Source organism: Taeniopygia guttata, chromosome 1A (assembly GCF_048771995.1).
Source record: "Taeniopygia guttata chromosome 1A, bTaeGut7.mat, whole genome shotgun sequence".
NCBI lineage: Eukaryota > Metazoa > Chordata > Aves > Passeriformes > Estrildidae > Taeniopygia > Taeniopygia guttata.
In genome coordinates this window covers 27,547,172-27,565,657 of record NC_133025.1, presented here as the reverse complement: position 1 = coordinate 27,565,657, position 18,486 = coordinate 27,547,172, and the positions used below count along the sequence as shown (strand labels likewise).

The following is an 18,486-nucleotide window of genomic DNA, read 5'->3' as shown; positions in this document are numbered from 1 at the left end:
TTCACAACTGCAGGAAAAATAAGAGGAACCAAGAGAACGTCACAGAGAAAAGTTAGAACATCTCATTCATGAAGAGCAGGCACCTGTGCACTGACCCAATTAGGCATTCAAACACTTGTCACTTTGGAGCTGGCTGGTTGTCACTCATCCAATTAGCCCCAGGGGATGTATTGTATGGTGGCATTCCCTGACAGGAGAACTGGAGCAATGGAGGCAATGAAGGCACAGTGATAGGGTGCCAGGATCCTGGTGAGCCAGAGCAGCCAGTAGCAAAGCCAAAGAACTTCAGAGCTTCCTCAACTTGTTTACCATCCAAAAAGCCTTTCAGAATCTTCAATGGTCATTTTTTTTTCAGAGCAGTCTAGTTTAAAAACCTTACAGTAACAGTTCTCTTTATCCAATGATGCATTTAACTCCTGAGAGACTAACACAAGAACCATTTCAGAAGAGGTAAAAAATAAACAAGCAAACAAAGTATCATCATTGCATGGAGAGATGCACTAAATGTTACTTTCAGTAACACTGCCAGCAGGTAATACAGAAGTCAAAATGCTTCAGTGACCATCTCCTCCCTTCACTGTTTTAAACATATTACTGATGCTTTCAAGCTCTGTCTGCTTGACCACATAAATGAGGGATAAAACACTTTTCAACCATCCACGACTACATACTGTAAGGGATAGAAAAGTTCTGCTCTACTGAACTACATGTGGTTCTACTGAGCCACATTCAAGACCCCAAATAAGATTTTTATTTTTAAGAAAATCAGATATTAAACCACAGATGAATATTCAGCAGCCACTGCCCACTTCCAGTAAAGCTATTGCTCCTCTTATGCTGAGAGAGTTATGCATTGCAAACACAAGAGCAGGGAGGAGCTCAAGGGGGATTAGGAAAAAGGTGTTACGACCTAAACCATTTGAGCAAAGATTTCAGAACATTCCCATCACTAAATCTGTGGCCTATGCTAGAAGAAAAAACTTCCCATTTTTTGGTACAATATTTCATGTTCCTTCTAAGTCCATTTTTCCAGACTCACTGTTTCACTAGTTGACTTGCCCTGACACCTGTTCTCTCCAGTAAGGAACATCAGAGATGATTAAGGCTACCTGCAATTATGTACAACTATGAAATATTTTTAGCTGCTTTTCTAGTTAACATATTTTGATATGCTCTTCAGTTAAAATCTGAGCTGAAATTAAAAAAAACCAAAAACAACCTAACATAAATCACAGACTGTTAACTCAAACAAACATGAAAATACAAGTAAAATGCATAACATGTTATACAAATATCCTGGTAACCTAAGAGATAGGAACTCAATGCCAGCAGCTTAGGTTTTTTTCCCCACTTAGAATGGGAAAATAAAATTTAGACAGAAAAATTCTCTTACCTTTGTAAAAATACCTTCTGAGAAAGTTGGTCTCACTCTTTACTTTTCCTCCTTTTCTTATCTCCTGTATGACAGCTCTTTATGTTACTGCCTTGCCTGAAAAAATAACATGCAACCTGAAATATTTACAGAGGTAAATAATTCCATTCACTCTTAAATTACAACAAACACTTCATACATGTCTTCAAAAAGCTGCAATACTAAATTCAGTTAAGTCAAATGAAATAGTATTTTAATACTAGTTAATTAGTATATGTTGGGCCAAAGTAAAAACAAGAAGCATTAGAAAGAAAAGCAGCTCCCTAGGTTTCAAAGCTGTGTTTTGCATTTAGCTCTCCAAAATAGCCACTTATATCATATCAAACTAGATAAACCATGGTTTGTCCAGGTTCACTACACCATTATTGATAACCAGTCAGTGCTTCACAAAGTTTGAGCAACACAATCAGGAAGCTTAACCACTTCTTTTCAGTGGTCAGTAACCAAACTTAAGGCACACTGGCTACCTCAGGACTAAACACGTCAGTACTCTTTGTGCTATGGATGCCCAAAGTTCTAAAGACATCCACTGGAAGAGGTGGATGTAAAATGGAAAATGGAAATGTTTAGTCACAAACAGCACTTGCCCCAGGAAGAGAGGGCTGTGACTTCAGGGAAATTTGTAATTTGTCTTAACTCCTACTTTTTAGGAGAACATCCTAAATTCTAGTAGAATGGTGGGACTCACATCCCCTGCTCCCTTCCTCCCCCAGTTTAAAAGCACAAAACAGAAAGAGAAGACTGCAGGAGAGGCTTGTTTTGAATTCAGTTACTACCTTCTTCATTTATTGACAAGAATTCTGCAGCCAGTTCCTCTCATCTCTTACTTTTTGTTACTTTAACCTATTTTAAACACATTTAATATTTTGTTGAGAACAAGTTGCCTCTCTTTCCATAGCAGTGCACATGAGGAGTCAAACTTTCAAGTAAGCAAAGTTCAAAGACCAGGAATTTTGAAAGTGAGCTTCAAAAACTTTCTGAGGAGTCCCCTTATAGTCTTTTAGCTTTACACCTTGCTTATCTGAAAACTCAGCCATGCTTGTCACAATATCCTATCCATACTTCAGTGAACTGGTGATGAACTTCAGCAAACAGCAACAAATTAGCATCACATGTTATTTTGTGTCCTGTACTGTCGCTGTTGAGGCAGGATGGGGATAATGAAAACTCCAAGCCAGAAGGCTAAAAAAACTGAACTAAACTGATTTATTTCAAATACATCGCTCTTTTTATAGAGAACATCATGCAGGCCAATTTAATTGGTCTTAAAGTAAAAACATCTCACACCACTGGTGCATGCTGAATGACGCACGGTGGCAGAACGTAGTTATAAACAACGTGAACAAAAAGAGAGATAGTGAATTAATTATTTACATTACTTTCAAACTCTTTCCTGGGCCCAGCCTGGCAGAAATCTCTCCTTTTCTCTCTGACTGAACTGAGAATATCCATATTGTACATAAAAACATATACATTTTATTTTTAGGAAAGTAATTAATGTTTGTTTAGTCTTAACTGCAGATTGGTGCTGCTCAGCTAACAATGGTGATACAGGAAGATCAGTTTAATTTCTCTTCAAATTGATAATTCAGTCATACAATTTCTTTTCATATACTTTTAAAAGCCTTTTTATTGTTAGATTGACCTGCAAGTTGGCCAAACCTTAACTGTTGACTAGAACTCTCTTGTAGCTATTTCTTTCAGTAACAAGTAATACATCTCATAAATTGCTTTTTATCATGCTTTTCCAAAACAACTTGTTGCTCTTACATAACAAAACATTGGAAACAATACATTTTCTTTGTAACATCAGGAGGTTTGGCATACATATATAATTTATTTCACTGGGGTGAAATTCTCTTAGGAGATTCACTTCATTGCCTTAATCTTTATTCAAGCACTCAAATCACTTCCAACCCCCTGCCTCTATATTCAGCTGGAAAAGCTGCCTGCAAACCAGCAGGACCTGGATGAGCCAAAGTCAACACAGAACTTGCGTGCAGCTCCTAATTGACCACAGCACAGCCTGACATTGATCACACAGCTCCCGTTACACCAAGGCATCAGCCACATCCACCCTGCCATTCACGCTGCTTCCTGGCTGGTTCCATCCCCCAGCTGTCTCCAAGGCAAAACCTGAGCATGCTTTAGGGAATGTTCCAGCCTGGAGAATCCTTCCAAACAACAGCATGGGTAAGACTGCCTTAAGTTTTGATTCTCCACTCTTGACGTCCCTGAAATTCTCATGTTCCAGGCACTGCATCCTCATTTGCAGCCTCTGCCTGCCTCCATGGTACCCACTGGAGCAGACCCCAGGATTTACAGTATTAGCCTGTAACATCATGACTTTGGCATGCTGCAACGCAGCCCCCACTATCCCAGGTACTCTGAACTAAAAGGTACCAGCTGCTTATCAGGGCTGCAGGAACACCACAGCACCCAGACCACACTCAGATTATGGCCAGCCTTCTTTTTTAAGACTCATTTTCTAAAGCATTGAAAGGCAGATGTAGCCCAGCCCTTGCCAACCAGCCTACCTTGATGACAGGTGTTTGTCCCTGTCTTCTTGTTTTTGCAATTTAAGAACATCTGTAGCCTCAAGGGCATTGTTTAAAAGTCAGGCATGTTTTGAAACCCAGGGATGATTTGTATTAGACCTCATATACAGCAGAAAACCACAGCTCTGTTGACACCACAAGTAATCTTTTCAAGACTTATAAGATTCACTAAAAGAAGGGAAAAAACAAGTAGGAAATAAAAATCAAGGATGAGAGTAAAAATGATGGTTCTGCCAGAGGTCCGTAGATTAGATGAAATATGTTTTAAAATTTATGAGATATATTTGGAGTCATATAATTTGCTTGGTCACTAGCATACTGTGGAAATATAAACACACTTTTTAATTTTCTGCTCCTGACATTATGCTTACTGCATACTTATTTGTTCAGCTATTCATGAAATAACTACACTTAACACAGTATTGTTCTTTTTCTTGTAGAAGTGTTCATAGACTTCAGGAAACCTAAATTTAGAAAAGGAAATACATAGATTCCAATAGGTAACTATCAAAAAATTCAAATGTGAAAAACCCAAAATACAAAAATTCCATTTTTTATTTCATAATCTGATTGGCTAAATGGTTTTACATAAAATTTACTCAAAAATATTCTTTAAAATCTCAAAATACTTTAATATTTTCATGCAACCTTAAAAAGCAATAGTGAGACAATATGCAGCTTTCTCATAAAATTAATACTGTATCTAGATACACATATATATAATTCAATTTCTGTTTACTTTACAATACTGTGCAAAGTTCTTTCATATAAAATATTTGCTTTGTGATATTGAATGTATTTAAGCAGAGTTTTATGCAATCCAGTACTGCAGAGTTCCATTGTTCAGCCTTGTATAATTTCTTCTTTCAGAGCTAAGGATTAATGAGGAGCTCTCAGAAGAGGAGAAAGCACCCTGGTTTGTTGAGAGGGCAGTGATCCATCTTGCTGTCATATCTATCTTATTTCTGGGTGTTCCCCACCCCAGATGATTCTGCCAAAGTAATAATGGAAAAAAATACACTGGAAATACAACAAAGGTAGCTTTTTGGTTTTTTCATTACTAATACACACATCCTCATGAAGACACTTCCTAGAGTGGGTAGTCCAGCCTAGATTATATTAGCATCCGTAAGAACAATGCCCAAATTTTACACATATTATACTAATAAAAACAGAATACAGATTCCATCTGATCTTTAATATGTTGCAAAGTCATGCCCTTCCTTCATGGATATAAATTACAACCTCATTCTTTCAATTCCTAGACAATTAATCAAAGTTCAATGTTTCAGTAAGTTACGTAGTGTAGGTTTATTCTCCTGTTCAAAGTTATATCTCAATTTTTTTTCATGGTACTTCATTCCAATAAATCATACTAACACTAAGGTACATAAATCTCAACTGAGTGAGTGGGAAGTTCCAGGATAGAGAAGGGAACTCGGCCATTACCTTGTGCGTGTAGCTATACAGCTGTCATGGTCCTCTTCCTTTTTTGGTGGGTTACTTTTTCTTTTCTTCCTTTTAGTAAGTGGTAAGAATTTGTACCATGCTCCCCTTCATGTTGCAAGCTTGACAAAACTCGGGTGCTAAGCCCTGCTGTTGCTGGCCGGTGTGCAGGGGCACGCACAAGAGAAGCTGTTTCCAGCCGCCCAGCGCTTTGTCCTCGGCCCTCCCAAGCTTCTGTGTGATCAGCACAGCCTTTGTGGCCATACAATAGGGGTTAAACATTTCCCTGTACTTATAGAACTGCAGAGCTAAATCTGCTTAGCTGCATGAACCTTTTAATAAAATTACGCTCACACTATTAGGGCATTTTCCCATTTGTTTGGTTTTTTAAGAGTAATTAAAAATTTTTAAAAAACAAAAAAACCCCTCACATATATATAGGGTTTTTTATGCTTCATTTTTCATTTTTCTCCAGATCTTAAAGACAATTTCCTTTCAAACAGCAACCTGTGACTTGCCTATATACTTAGAGATATAGTTTAATTTCTCCTTTACATTTATTCTACTTGATGACTTGCCAGTGGGACAATCCCCTATCTCCAACAGGGTGTCTAAGAGACAGATCGCTGCAAAAACTATAATCTGTACTCAGCGGTGAACTTCCAATGCAAGAATGTAAAAATGTACTGAGAAATAAAGGCAAACATTTTAAAGAGTCAAATGTGCTTGCCCACAGTCCTACAGACACCGATCTCATACACCACATGAGCCTCTGGACCACCCTTCCTTTCCAAAGAACTACATTGAAGTAACACTGGTACTGAAAATTAACATTTTTTTCAACTCTTAAAGAAAGAAGCTCTGTTTAAAAACTTTCTGTTTCATTCTGTTACAAATCCAGGTTTTTCCCTTTGTGGTTTTTGGGTTTGTTTGGGGTTCTTTTTTTTGAGTTTTTCAGGGTTTTTTGGAGGTATTTTTGGTTTGGTTTTTTTGTTTGGTTGATTTGGGGTACTTTTGCTTGTTTGATTGATGGATTTTTTTGTTTGGTTTTGTTTGTTTTTTTTTTCTTTTTTGTTTTTTTGAGGGGAGTTGTTTGTTTGGGGTTTTTTAAGTCCAGTTAAAACATTTCTAACTTTAAGGCTTTTGCACCTTTTTATAGGTAGCAGGATAAATTCTGTCAGTCTCTATTAGCACCAAAACCAGTTCAGAACAATAACTTCATAACTTCAACAATAACTGGTCCTTTTGAAACCTATTCCATTTTTAAGGCTTCTTAGAACAATGTTTTTCCTCAAAAAAGCATGAGCTAGAATTAAGAATCTGCTTCAAAGCAGATTGTCAGTGAGGTTCAGTAATGACTGCATCCACCTGAACTCTTAAACTTGCCAAAATAGAACCAGAGTATCCTAATTCGAGCCCTCACTTCACATAAGTGTCTTGATCCTAGAGCTGCAAACACCTAGCTGAGAAGGATAAAAAAATCAGAGATTAATTACCATTACAGGTCATTAATTTTTTAATGTGGAAATGTATCATCAAATAATACAGTGTTGATTCGGCAAAACCTCTGCCATTCAGTTACTAATCTTTAACTGCACTTTTACAGCTGTACAGTCAAACAACAACAGCAGACATGAAACTGTAAATAAGAAGCTACTTACCATGCCACAAACGTGGCACAGTATTATATATATATTATTATCTGTTATTTTTACTTAGTAACATTTAATTCTCAAAATAGCTATTTTCATGGTTTCAATCATTCCTTCCATAATGACATCCCAGAAGAAAATGATCTGGGTAATGCAGCAATATAACTATTTGCTCCCCTCAACCTTTGACAGCATATTATATCAAGAAATCAGCTCATATATAACTGACTGACCAGAGTTTTTGTGTTTAACTGGGTTTAAACAGAAATTGTTCTCTGAATTTTAGAGCTGAATGATGGAGTGGCAAGGCTCATTTTGTCATCTGATTGACCAAGCCTAATCAGAATTATTTCTGCACACTGCTTCACTACAGCTGTAGATCCATTAAACACTAAATGCTCCAGAGGCCCATTCCCCTTCAGCTTCCCACTGCGACTCCCACTTTTCAGACAGTAGCTACTCTGTGGGCTGCTCAAAACATTCAAAAAATGGAGGTGCTATATTTAATGGACAGCTCAAAACCATAGCAAAATCTGTCACTTGAATGCTAGGACAGCAGCTATGATAATAAAACAGGCTCTTTGTGGTGGAGACTTAAAAAGAAGCCTTTGATATAGCTCCCTTACTTCCCAACACACTTCTATTAGAAGGTTTTCAGTCACAATAGCTTTTTTTCTTCAACAGAAATAATAATGTCTGCCTCTGGAAATGTTCACTTTTTTTTTTTTTTTTTCTAATCATAATATTTCCCTTTTAAATCTTAGTATCATTTCAGGCTCAGGAAGCTTTAAACTAATATAACCACTAGGAATGACTTAGTGCACAATTTACTTATTAACAAAACTATTTTTTGACCTCTTGAACTGTTTAAGCAGAAAAAAAACTGATGTGCACATACAGCACACAATCCCTTACTTTGACATCTGATTGGTAGAAAATATAAAATAACGATTCTGAGAAATATCTAGGAACTGTCGATGACACTAAATATTCATCCATCTTTTATTTCCCATATATTTTTTACTTTCCTTTCCAAATATCCACAACTCCTTCCAGATATATGATAATACTCAGGAAAAATAACAAATCATTTATGCTGAGGTCAAAGTCATATTCCCATCAAAATTCAGTGAGTGCAATACTCATTTGAGACCTTCAAGTAGCCGAAGATCTAACCTTATGGTGGAGTTTAACCCCAGAGACAGGCTTTGGACTCTGGTAGGTTGGACTGGGCAAACACATGGGATCTGTAACTCTAAAATGCAGCATGGGTCACAATTACCCAGGAATGGGGCAAAGGAATACCCAAAATAAAAGCTGCTGGTGCAGTTAGGTTATGGCGATGAAGAAGATCACAGACTCACAATCATAGTACAATAAAAAAATGGTCTGCTTCTTTTACCTGCTACTTTGCTCACTGTAAGTATACAGAAGCTTTAAAAACAATCATAATTTTCAGAGTACAGACTTCAGTATTGAAATGTACACCATTAACGTTCACACAAATGAAGATGGTATTTCAATTTGATGATTACACCATGCTGGATCATATTACTACTACTACTGTTAGTTTGAAAAGCAAGAGGCAAAATGTTTCCATTTCCTACATGAGACTTAAAGAAATGCATAGCCTTGCTTTAGCTTTGTTCCTTGTACACGTTTTGTTAGATTAATCTTCTCTTTGCCATGCTTTTGCATATATAAATTTGATTTTATTTTTTTCATTTTCCAGCTTAAATTTCCATTACTTTCCCAGTAAAATTTTCAGCAATCATAATTTTGTGTGCAAAAATTTTGAGTTTCTTTATGAAAGATACCTTTATGATTGTAGAGTCTGAAAATATTTTAAAGTGGAGATGCCATCCAAAAAGACAGTTTCACAGGGATAACATGATATGCAATGTGATTATTCACCGTCACCTGCATATCCTTATCCCAAAAATTCAACCCAAGTACTTGGGTTGGTAAGTGAATTTTAAAGAGAATCTAATAAATCTAGGATATTACAAAGTAAAAACTGTGAAGAGAAGGCTCCCCTAAGGATTATAGAATTTATTTATTTACTTTAAAACTTCATCATAACCACTTCTACTGGTTTTAAGCTGTTACCACTGAAATTTCATGGAGGTACTTTAATTAAACCCATTGCTGTTGCTCTTTCAGTAATCATTTATTCCTTTTGCTTTTTATTCTTTCCTACAAACAAGAGGATGATACAAGAACACAGCCAGTTACTTCTTACCAGCCACCAACAGATTACGGTAGGGAAATCAGGTTAAATAATTTTTAACTAGACCTGAATAACTATTCTATGTTCCAAAATAATTGTAGCGTGTATGCCCTGATCACAATTCTTAGACTTTGTCTCCTTTCTACATTTTCCTGAAGTTCATTGTACCAGCCAAAGCAGACTATCTGCAGCTACAGAAAATCCTTTCCCACAGGCTCTGGGGAGGCAAACACAGGTCCTATTTCTCTTAATCCTTTACAGGGAGAGCCTTTGTTCACATACGTAAGGCACATAAGCTGTTTAGCACACAGAGAAGTTGCCAAGGAGTGTGAGATTTCCCCCAAGCAATTCCAGCACAGCTGACTGAGAAGAGTCCTCTTCAAATAACTCAAGGTTCATTCACTTTATTATTTTACCAGCACATCCAGTTAAGTGTTACACATGGGCTTTCTTTATGTTTTCATGTTACTTTTTAATGAGGAAGCACCATAATAAGATTCACAGCATTAACTTTAATTATACTAAGATCTTCTCTAGTACTGCTCTCTATCCCTTTTCATAGTGGAACAAATACTTTGCCCTTCCTCTTTGGGCACAATGAGTGCCCTTGACTACTCGATGCCTAAAGTCATTTAAATATACAGAAACACAGCGTAAGTGTAGACAAATGTGCACTTCCCAACCTCAGGATGAGATTTATCTGCAGCTAGAAAAGCAATTGCAGCTTCAGAAACAAAACAGATCTGCTGGTGCTGCAGTGCCTGTAGCTAATTGGAAGTTACTGAAACTAAAGATATTAAGCGCATAGCCAAAATGAATTTGCATCAACCACACATTAAAAAAAAAAAAAAAAACACACAAAAAAACCCCCAAACAAATAAAAAAAACCCCAACATAATCAAGCCCATGAAAGAAAGGGAAGAGGATAAAAGGAAGAAGATGACAGCTATGAAGTGAGGTTACAATCTAGATTCTGTAAAAAAAACCCAAACAAATGAAACAGGAATACAAAACAAAAAGCTCCATTCAAAAAACACCATTCAATCAGGCAAACAAAAAATCCCAAAAAGACAGAATCAAGATTCTGTCCGTTCTCAAGGGAAGGAAAAAAAATTAATGAAATTGAGTCTTCTTTGGATGTAGAAATCTTTTTGGGATGTTTCATCTGTCCAAGAGTTTTCTTTTTCTTGGTAAGACACATGTTGTTTGAACTTCTGCATGTGCTATATGTGCTACACCTGGGCCTGCACTACCCAAAGAGAATCCAGCTGGAATGGAGGCCACATTCAGCTGCTGATGTTCCTCTGTACACCCTCATCTATCATCACACATAGAAACATCCAAATTATCAGTACCTTAAACTTTACTTGAATGCTCTCTAGCTATCTACCATTCTTTCTCTATATCATTTTGATAGAATTTAGAAGCTGTCTGCTTGAATTCTGTCAGTAACTTGACTGACAACTTGAAACTAAGTTTAGCCACCTGAAACTCCTTAAGGGCTGTACATAAACACAGCATGCCAAGCATACAAACAAACTGGGCTCCCCAAAGCACTGGCACAGACAGCTGTAATTTGCTTTTAAATAAGAGCAAGAGGAACGTGGTGTGTGGCAGTGCTTTCTCCTTCACACTGAGCAGCACCGGCTGTGGCTCACCCAATCTTGAGCACTTTGCCCATCAGTGGCACAGCTTGTTTACAGAGACAGAGAAGACAATCTCTCCTCCTTGCAGATCACATCTGAGGAACATATTGAGGTTAAAAAAAAACCCTCTTTTCTACCCCTTTGTCCTTGCTATGCAAAGATCCTAAAACACAGTGAATAGGGATTTTCCTCAGAGACAGGAATTTTCCACAGGGTTTGCATCTACTTAGCAAAAAGGTACATTTTATCTCCAGTCTCTCCTCCAGCAAGTATTGCAGTCAAGGCTGTTTGGTGAAAGTGTCACAAATCTGTAATAATTCTTCCAGTAAATTCCAAATACAAGATCTTCATTCAAAAAATCAGCACTCAGCAGTAAAACAGTCTTAATTTAAAAAAAAAAAAAAAAAACCAAACAGATGGAGACACCTGCTGACCTCCTGATCCTGTGCCAGAATTTCTGTGTCCCAGCTCTTCCCAGTGCCCACTGCTGGCACCAGAGGGGAGCCCTTGAGGCACCACCGCAGTGCACAGCTGGAGCTGGAGCAGCACAAAGTGGGGAAGGGGAGGGGGTGTTAAAAACTGATCAGCTACACAGGATACCTGTGTGAACATGCACACCCACACTGGGAATGGTTGCTGTGGCATGGAAGCACCCATTTTGATAAATTTGACTATTTTCAAAAGGGAAAAGTAGCACATAACTGCATTTCTGGGCTTCATCTTCCACAAACTTTCACTTTAAACCTGGTTTCTATTTCTGAGATTAAAACATTAACAGCTACCCCAAAAACACACTTTAAACTGCTTTCATGTTTAACTTCTTAAACATTGCAAGTTTTTCACTACAGCAGAGCCCTTTCATACTATACAATTAAGACTTCATCGTCTCAATTTTAAAAAGATTTTTTTGTCAGTATTCTGATAGGCAAATTAATTTTCATGACTACTGATCTATAAAGAATTTCACTATTGACCTGGATATAAAAGAAAAAATACTCAAAGGCTTGAAACCATTACTTGCTGCAGTCCAGCTAGAAGTATATTTGATTTTAAATACATTTGAATAATTTGGCATTATTTATGGAAACGGGACATTTGATATTTTTCTTTGTAATTATACATGTGATTTCAAAACATTGTCTCTAGATGTGCCATTCACATCTTGACAAAGACTACGTGTCATTAATATTATGTATTTCAAAACATTGTCTCTAGATGTGCCATTCACATCTTGACAAAGACTACGTGTCATTAATATTATGTATGTTACCAAATGCTTTAGTGTACCAACTAACTGCTGAATTTGGGTTGCATGAATAGAATAAATATTTCATTTTTATTGTAGCCACTGTGGGAACAATAAACAGGAGCCACACAAACATAATAGCTTTTTCACCTCTGCAACAACAAAAAAAAAAAAAAAAAGAACTATTTGCATTTCCTTTAAAGACAGTAAAACTATATTGCAAATATAAATATTTGATGCTTAGTTTGCTTAGTTCACCTCTATATAGAGGTGAACTAAGCAATAAAAGCACACATTCAAAAGATAGTTTCAGGAAGAAAATACACTATAAAAACTCTAGCAGTGGAAGAAGAAAGTAGCAGGTTGCATACAGTATCCAAAAAGACCAAAGAAGAAGGGTAGGATTCATGTAGAAATAAAGTCATTATTAAATATTATAATATGGATTTTTTATTAAAATAATTAACATCATTTTCATTACAGCCAAAGTACCACACATCCAAACTCATAGCAGGTCCAGGTTATGATTCGTATGCATTGCATGATTTTGCCTTCTCTGCAGTAAGAGATTAAATATTCATACACATATACACATATAGAAACTGGCTTTATCACTGCTTAAAAACCCCAAAGAAGCTGTGCCCTTTATAGGTTTTTCCTTACTTCACACATTTGTCAAATTACTTCCTACAGGATTTAAAAAAAAGCTAGAGATCTTTACAAGAACCTGAACTTTGCAGAAGCCTGTTTTGCAGTGATCAAACAACCTGATGAGCAGCAGATGTACCTCTCCTTTATTAACAGCTTAGATAGCAAAGGTGTTTGGAATAATTTCTGCACACAGGAGGCTGCTGGAGTTGCCAACCATCCAGTTCAGTTATTTACTAACTGCTTTTTGTACAGCAAACCTGGTTTGTAGCAGCCAGAGCTGCTGCACAGACAGAACTGGAGCAGTTGGGAAGATGGCAGAGCTGCAACTCCAGCAGCTGTGACAGCAGCAGGTACAGTTATTTTAGATTACCCCCTGAGGCCATGTAGTCCCTCTGCAATCACACCGTCTCGTCTCCTCCTTTCATTAGGATGTACAACACAAGTCTAAAGGTATCAAATTATTTTACTTTTCAATTGTAGAAGGAGGAATTTAATTTACATATAATTTCTGTATTCAAATATAATCAATTTAAAGCACTTTTTTGCTTACCAAATTGTACGCCGTATATAGAATTGCAAAATAGCTACCTGTTTTACAAATTCAGTGGAAATGTCCATCAGGTTTTACTTACACACGAGACTGCAGCTCTGTTTTCTAAATTGCTCTACCCAGAAAACCAAGGCACTTCCAGCAGGTGCTTGAGGTAAATGTGCTGTGTTCTCCTCCAAAAGTATCTATACACGCACCAAACAAATGCAGCCTCATGCCTCAAAGGTGATGAGTCTACAACATACACACTAATCAAAAGTGAACTCAGAAAGTAAGGGGTTTGTCTCTGAGGGGCTTCTAAGGCCATGACTACAACTGATGCTATTTTATTCAGTATACTAATATTAGTCACTGTTCTGACACACAAAGAAAAATCATGGTATAGAAGGGATCTGTGTATACTCCATTAAAGCCACTCATCACATGGTCTTCTAATTTACTTCTCTCTCTCCATATTAAGAAAATCCCCAGTTCCAAAGAGTTACACTTGAAGCAATCTTCAAGTATTTGTCTAACTTCACTATTTACTGGAAAAATCCAACTTGTAACTTTAATCTTACATGAATATTTTAGTTATACTATTATGGTCTGTTGATATCAATATATATTATTAGTCTTTCCTGAAAGCATGACGATAGAGATGTTACTTCATTTTAAAACTAGGAATATTTTGGCTCAGGATCTGTGATGGGTGAAATGCCAACTTATGATAAACCAAAGTCTTACTGCAAATCTGCAAAATGTATTTGGAAATTACCTTAGCAAATATAGCATATTAAAAAATATGATTTAGCATCAAAACACTGAAAACATTTCTTTTTCATCTTAAATAAGAGATTATTCCAGTGGGCCTCTTGACTTAGTAAATAAGCTTTTAGCAATTCTTTTCTACAAATACAGAAATAAAAATATATTTTCACTTTGCTAAGCTTGGGGGGGGGGGGTTATTTGAAAATATACTTAAACCTAAAATTAACCAGTTAACATATTAATTACTTTAGCTACTGTTTCATTTTCCTTTAAAGAACAGTAAAGTTTATGAGGATGTAAATAAAAGCAATAAATACCTAAAGAATGATTATGGAAAAACAAAGATTAGAGACTTGAAGACATATTAAATAAACCAGTACATAAAATAAAAAGTGCATTTTATTCTGCTGTTGCTGTAGAACTGTTTTCCAATTGCAAATCAGATTGTTTTTCTTTTCTGCAGTTGCCACAGTGTCATAGTCTGTCTAGGATAATCCATCAGAACAGCCAGTGGTGGTATATGTGCACAGTTCTCCGTTATCAGAAAAGGAAAAACATTGCTGGGTTCCAACAGAAAAATACATGGGCAAGGACCACAAGGAACAAACAACTTTAAAAACATACTTTTACTCTCCAAACACTATGAATAGCAAGAGAGTAAGTGTATACTATTGACAAAGCCAAATTCAAGAGGGAAACTGAAATTCAAAGAGATTAAAGGAAGAAAATACAAGCAAACAAATAGTATAAGAAAAAATAGGCACTGCAGGTTCTTTAAAAGGATTTACAGGCATATATTGATTGAGGTTAACACTGAGTGCTGCCAACTGACTTCGAAGCACTAAGGTAGTTTTAAAGCACACAGCAAGTTAAAGCTGTGGCATTATTAACATTTAATGTTGTTTTGACTTTAAACACTGAGAAAATGTCTATTTTACCAAAATAAAAAATTCATTAAAGAACTCTTTTGAGATAGAGATTCAGGTTTAAAGCATGGAGTGCAAAACTTTCAGCTTCCTCAGCTCCTGAGGATATTTGAAGATTTGTGTCTTCATGCCAATTACACCACTACCAACTCAGTGATGGTATCTGCATTAAAAAAAAAACCAAAACAACTGTAAGTTAAAGTCAAAACCTATTTTGAAAAAAATCTTGATAAAATAACAATGGCATCTGGTAATTAAAGAATGTCATTCTGGTTTTATGTTTAAACTGAACGAGAACTAAACACACTGAAATCTCATGCTAATGGCAGTCCTGTTAAAAGAGTTCACTTTTCTGCCAGCCTTACAAAGGCATGACATCCTCCATGTAACCTGATAAATGATGTTGAACTTGGATTAACTTTGGTGCCAAGAGATATTCCCTCATCCCTTTTGTGTTAATACAGAAGCCAACAAAATTCAGATGTCCACAAATAAAGTGAAGAACAAGAACCTTCACTTATTTGGAAAATGAAAACTTAAAAAAATCTTTTTAATATAGATTTAAATGTAACACTGTTATACTGAGAATTCTACAAGCTGCAAATACAACTTAACATGGCACAGCCAAGTTGGCTGCTCCCTATTGAGAGCAGAAATGACTCAGGGCTACAGAGCAGATGATACGCACCAGTGTGAGAATCACACACACTTCAGAAGACAAAAACCTTTGGTGATGACAATATCACAGTAAGAGATAGTAGTTCTTCACTGTGTATATGGGCTTCCCAGACATAACCTGGTTCTGCTTTTTGTCTCCTCCCCAGCCCAATTCTCCTGATCCCAGTTCCCAGTCCAATTCAAATTGCAATGTTACAAGTAAGTGTCAGCAGTGCCCAGAATCTTCATGTACAAATTGTGCCCCCTTTTCCAGCAAACACTGTGATATACCTATGTCAACTGTATGTTTCACTTTCAGCTAAACTTGTCTGACAGTCTAAACCTGCCTCCCATTCATCTGAGCTCTGCTTTATTCCCTGAAATCACTGTGGAATATGTCCTTACCCTTTTTATATACCAGAGGCAAGCAGAAAGTGCATTTATATTTAGAAAGCTAGTTCAGGCACCTGGGTATTGAAACACTGGAAACAGAACTACAGCAACAACTGATAACAACACAGTCTGGAGAAGACAAGTCAGAATAGAATGATAGCAAGAGATTTTCATTTTGCACCCAGTACATATGTTGGTAACACCTGTCCAAACTGCAGGGCATCAAACTGATTTTCACCACCTGCTGAGAAAGTGAGCAATCCACAGAAACCACCTGACTCCTCTAATAAACAGCAAAACTAAGATAAAGAAGAAAATAAACCCCATATCTCTTTCCTTACAATACCTAGGAATTCCTTTTGCCCCAGGCAGAGAGGCTAGGAACACCAACAAAACTGAACTTACACTAGAGATGATTTTGATCTTAGCTACAAGGTTGGAAAACCCAATGTATTTTTGTGAGCTGGCACGTGATTAAAGCCACTGAGTTCTGTGCTGTCCCAGCAGGCAGCGGGAACTGGGGTTTTGTGTGCTGCAAACCCCCCTGCCTGGCAGGAAAAGAGCTGACAGATCACCCGCCAGCAGCACAAAGACAGCACTGTCACTAAGCCTGGAAGCCGGGGCTTCAGCCATGCTGCAAACACCAACTCCAGGAGAAGAAACTGAGAAAAAGACCCAGATAAGACTACCAGTAGGTATCTGAAAATAGACAAGTCGTCCATGCTAGACGTATTTGGGAATTCAGTCCTAGGGAATGGGAGATCTTCTGCAAAATGTTTCTCCAGAAAATTTTTCTATTTAACACTCTGGGAGTGGCCTCTTGATTCTTTCTATGTGTGCTTTCCCTCCATCCAACTTCATGGCAGGGTGAACTGTTATCTTTACCCTGATCTCTATAACCATAACAATAATTAAATTTTCCAACAATTTCAGCCCTACCCCTTATATAAGCAGATGATTATTTACATCCATTTCAGCATGCCTGATCATGTAATGATTATAATGCACATGTACTATGAGACGAAAATTCTTACCACATTTGCAAATTTATTCTAATGTTTCTATTGAGTCCTTTATTTTGGAGTGTTTTGATTTCTCTCAGCAAATCTTTTACAGTAGATCTTCAGAGAAATTTTTGGGAATATAAATTCTATCTATTCCTCATTATAAATAACGACATAGCTTAAAAGCAGAAATGGAACTTCAGATCTGTTCCAAGTGATTTAAACTCTGACCTCTGCACAAGTCATCTAAAGAGAAGAAAAATAATAAAAGGAAACTTTTCTTTGCAAAACGTCACTGGCAGAAGAGACAACTTAGGCTTTTGCAGGGGAATACACAGCAATAGAAAGATGACCTCAAAGTTTTGGAGTCAGCCTTTGAAGCTGTGCAATGGATGCTGTTCATAAGCACATTTCAGCCTAGAGAAACCTTTTGTGCATCTGTATCCCACCTCTTATTATACTGCTACACTTTGACTTCATCTCATGCTCTCTGCTATCCAAGCTTCAGCTTTTCCTTTGGGTTTTTCCTGATATCTCCCCACTTTCCAGCTGTTACTCTTACCTACTGCACTCATCCTTTCTGTCCTTCAAACACATGCACATAAACAAGCTTCCAGTCCTTTAGGTCAATCTGTTTCTCCCAATCCCTCAGTTTCAGAGGCTAATCTGTGCCACATTCATCATGACAATACATGAGTAACAAAAAAAGTCTGTGCAGAAGCTTAAGCACTGATCTTGACCATTCATAGTGTTTGGTTCCTTCAGCTGGTTTTGAAATTATCACCTCACTTGGGGGCTGTTGGCACTGAACAGCAGCACTTCTATGTTAGCCAACAGTGCTCCAAGACCATCCTAGGCAGCTCCTGGCTCTTGCATGGTCTTATGTTGCCCAGGACACACAGCATACATAACTGAGGCCATGCTATGAAAAGGAAGATCCTGCTGAGCTGCACCAGTCTTGGCATTATACCAGACACTGAACTGAACCTTCCAAAATCATCATTTGATTAAAGGCACAGGATTACCACGTAGGACTTGAAGGAGATGGCACAGAGTGTGGAAGTGCCCAGGCTATTAGAGGATCCAGCACTTACCAGTGTCAAGACAGACACCTTATCCCAGTTGCTTAACAGGGAAGGATCTGTTTCTTGCCTAGCAATTCCAAGTCCCAGCTTCACCAGTTTCACAACTTCTCAGGGTCTAACCATTCACCCTCTTGCTGACTCTCTTTGCTTCCACATTACCAGCTACTCATTGCTCAAAATTACTGACAAGCAATATTATTAACCAAAGGGCAAACTTCCTTTTCTCCCTAAGTCACTGGTTCTTTTGCCAAGCCCCAAAC

At 37.3% G+C, this 18,486-nt stretch overlaps 1 protein-coding gene across 32 annotated transcripts in view; it reads right to left on the bottom strand.

Moving 5' to 3' along the window:
* The window catches only part of NRCAM (neuronal cell adhesion molecule), a 142,232-nt gene that overhangs the window by 96,385 nt on the left and 27,361 nt on the right, over positions 1-18,486 (bottom strand). For 29 of the 32 annotated variants that reach the window (XM_041711441.2, XM_012568958.5, XM_041711450.2 and 26 more), the window contains exon 2: positions 1,394-1,489. The exons of the other annotated variants lie outside the window; for them this stretch is intronic. The gene's annotated coding sequence lies outside the window, so the exon portion shown is untranslated. The remainder of the gene's footprint in view (positions 1-1,393; positions 1,490-18,486) is intronic. 32 annotated transcript variants of the gene reach the window in all.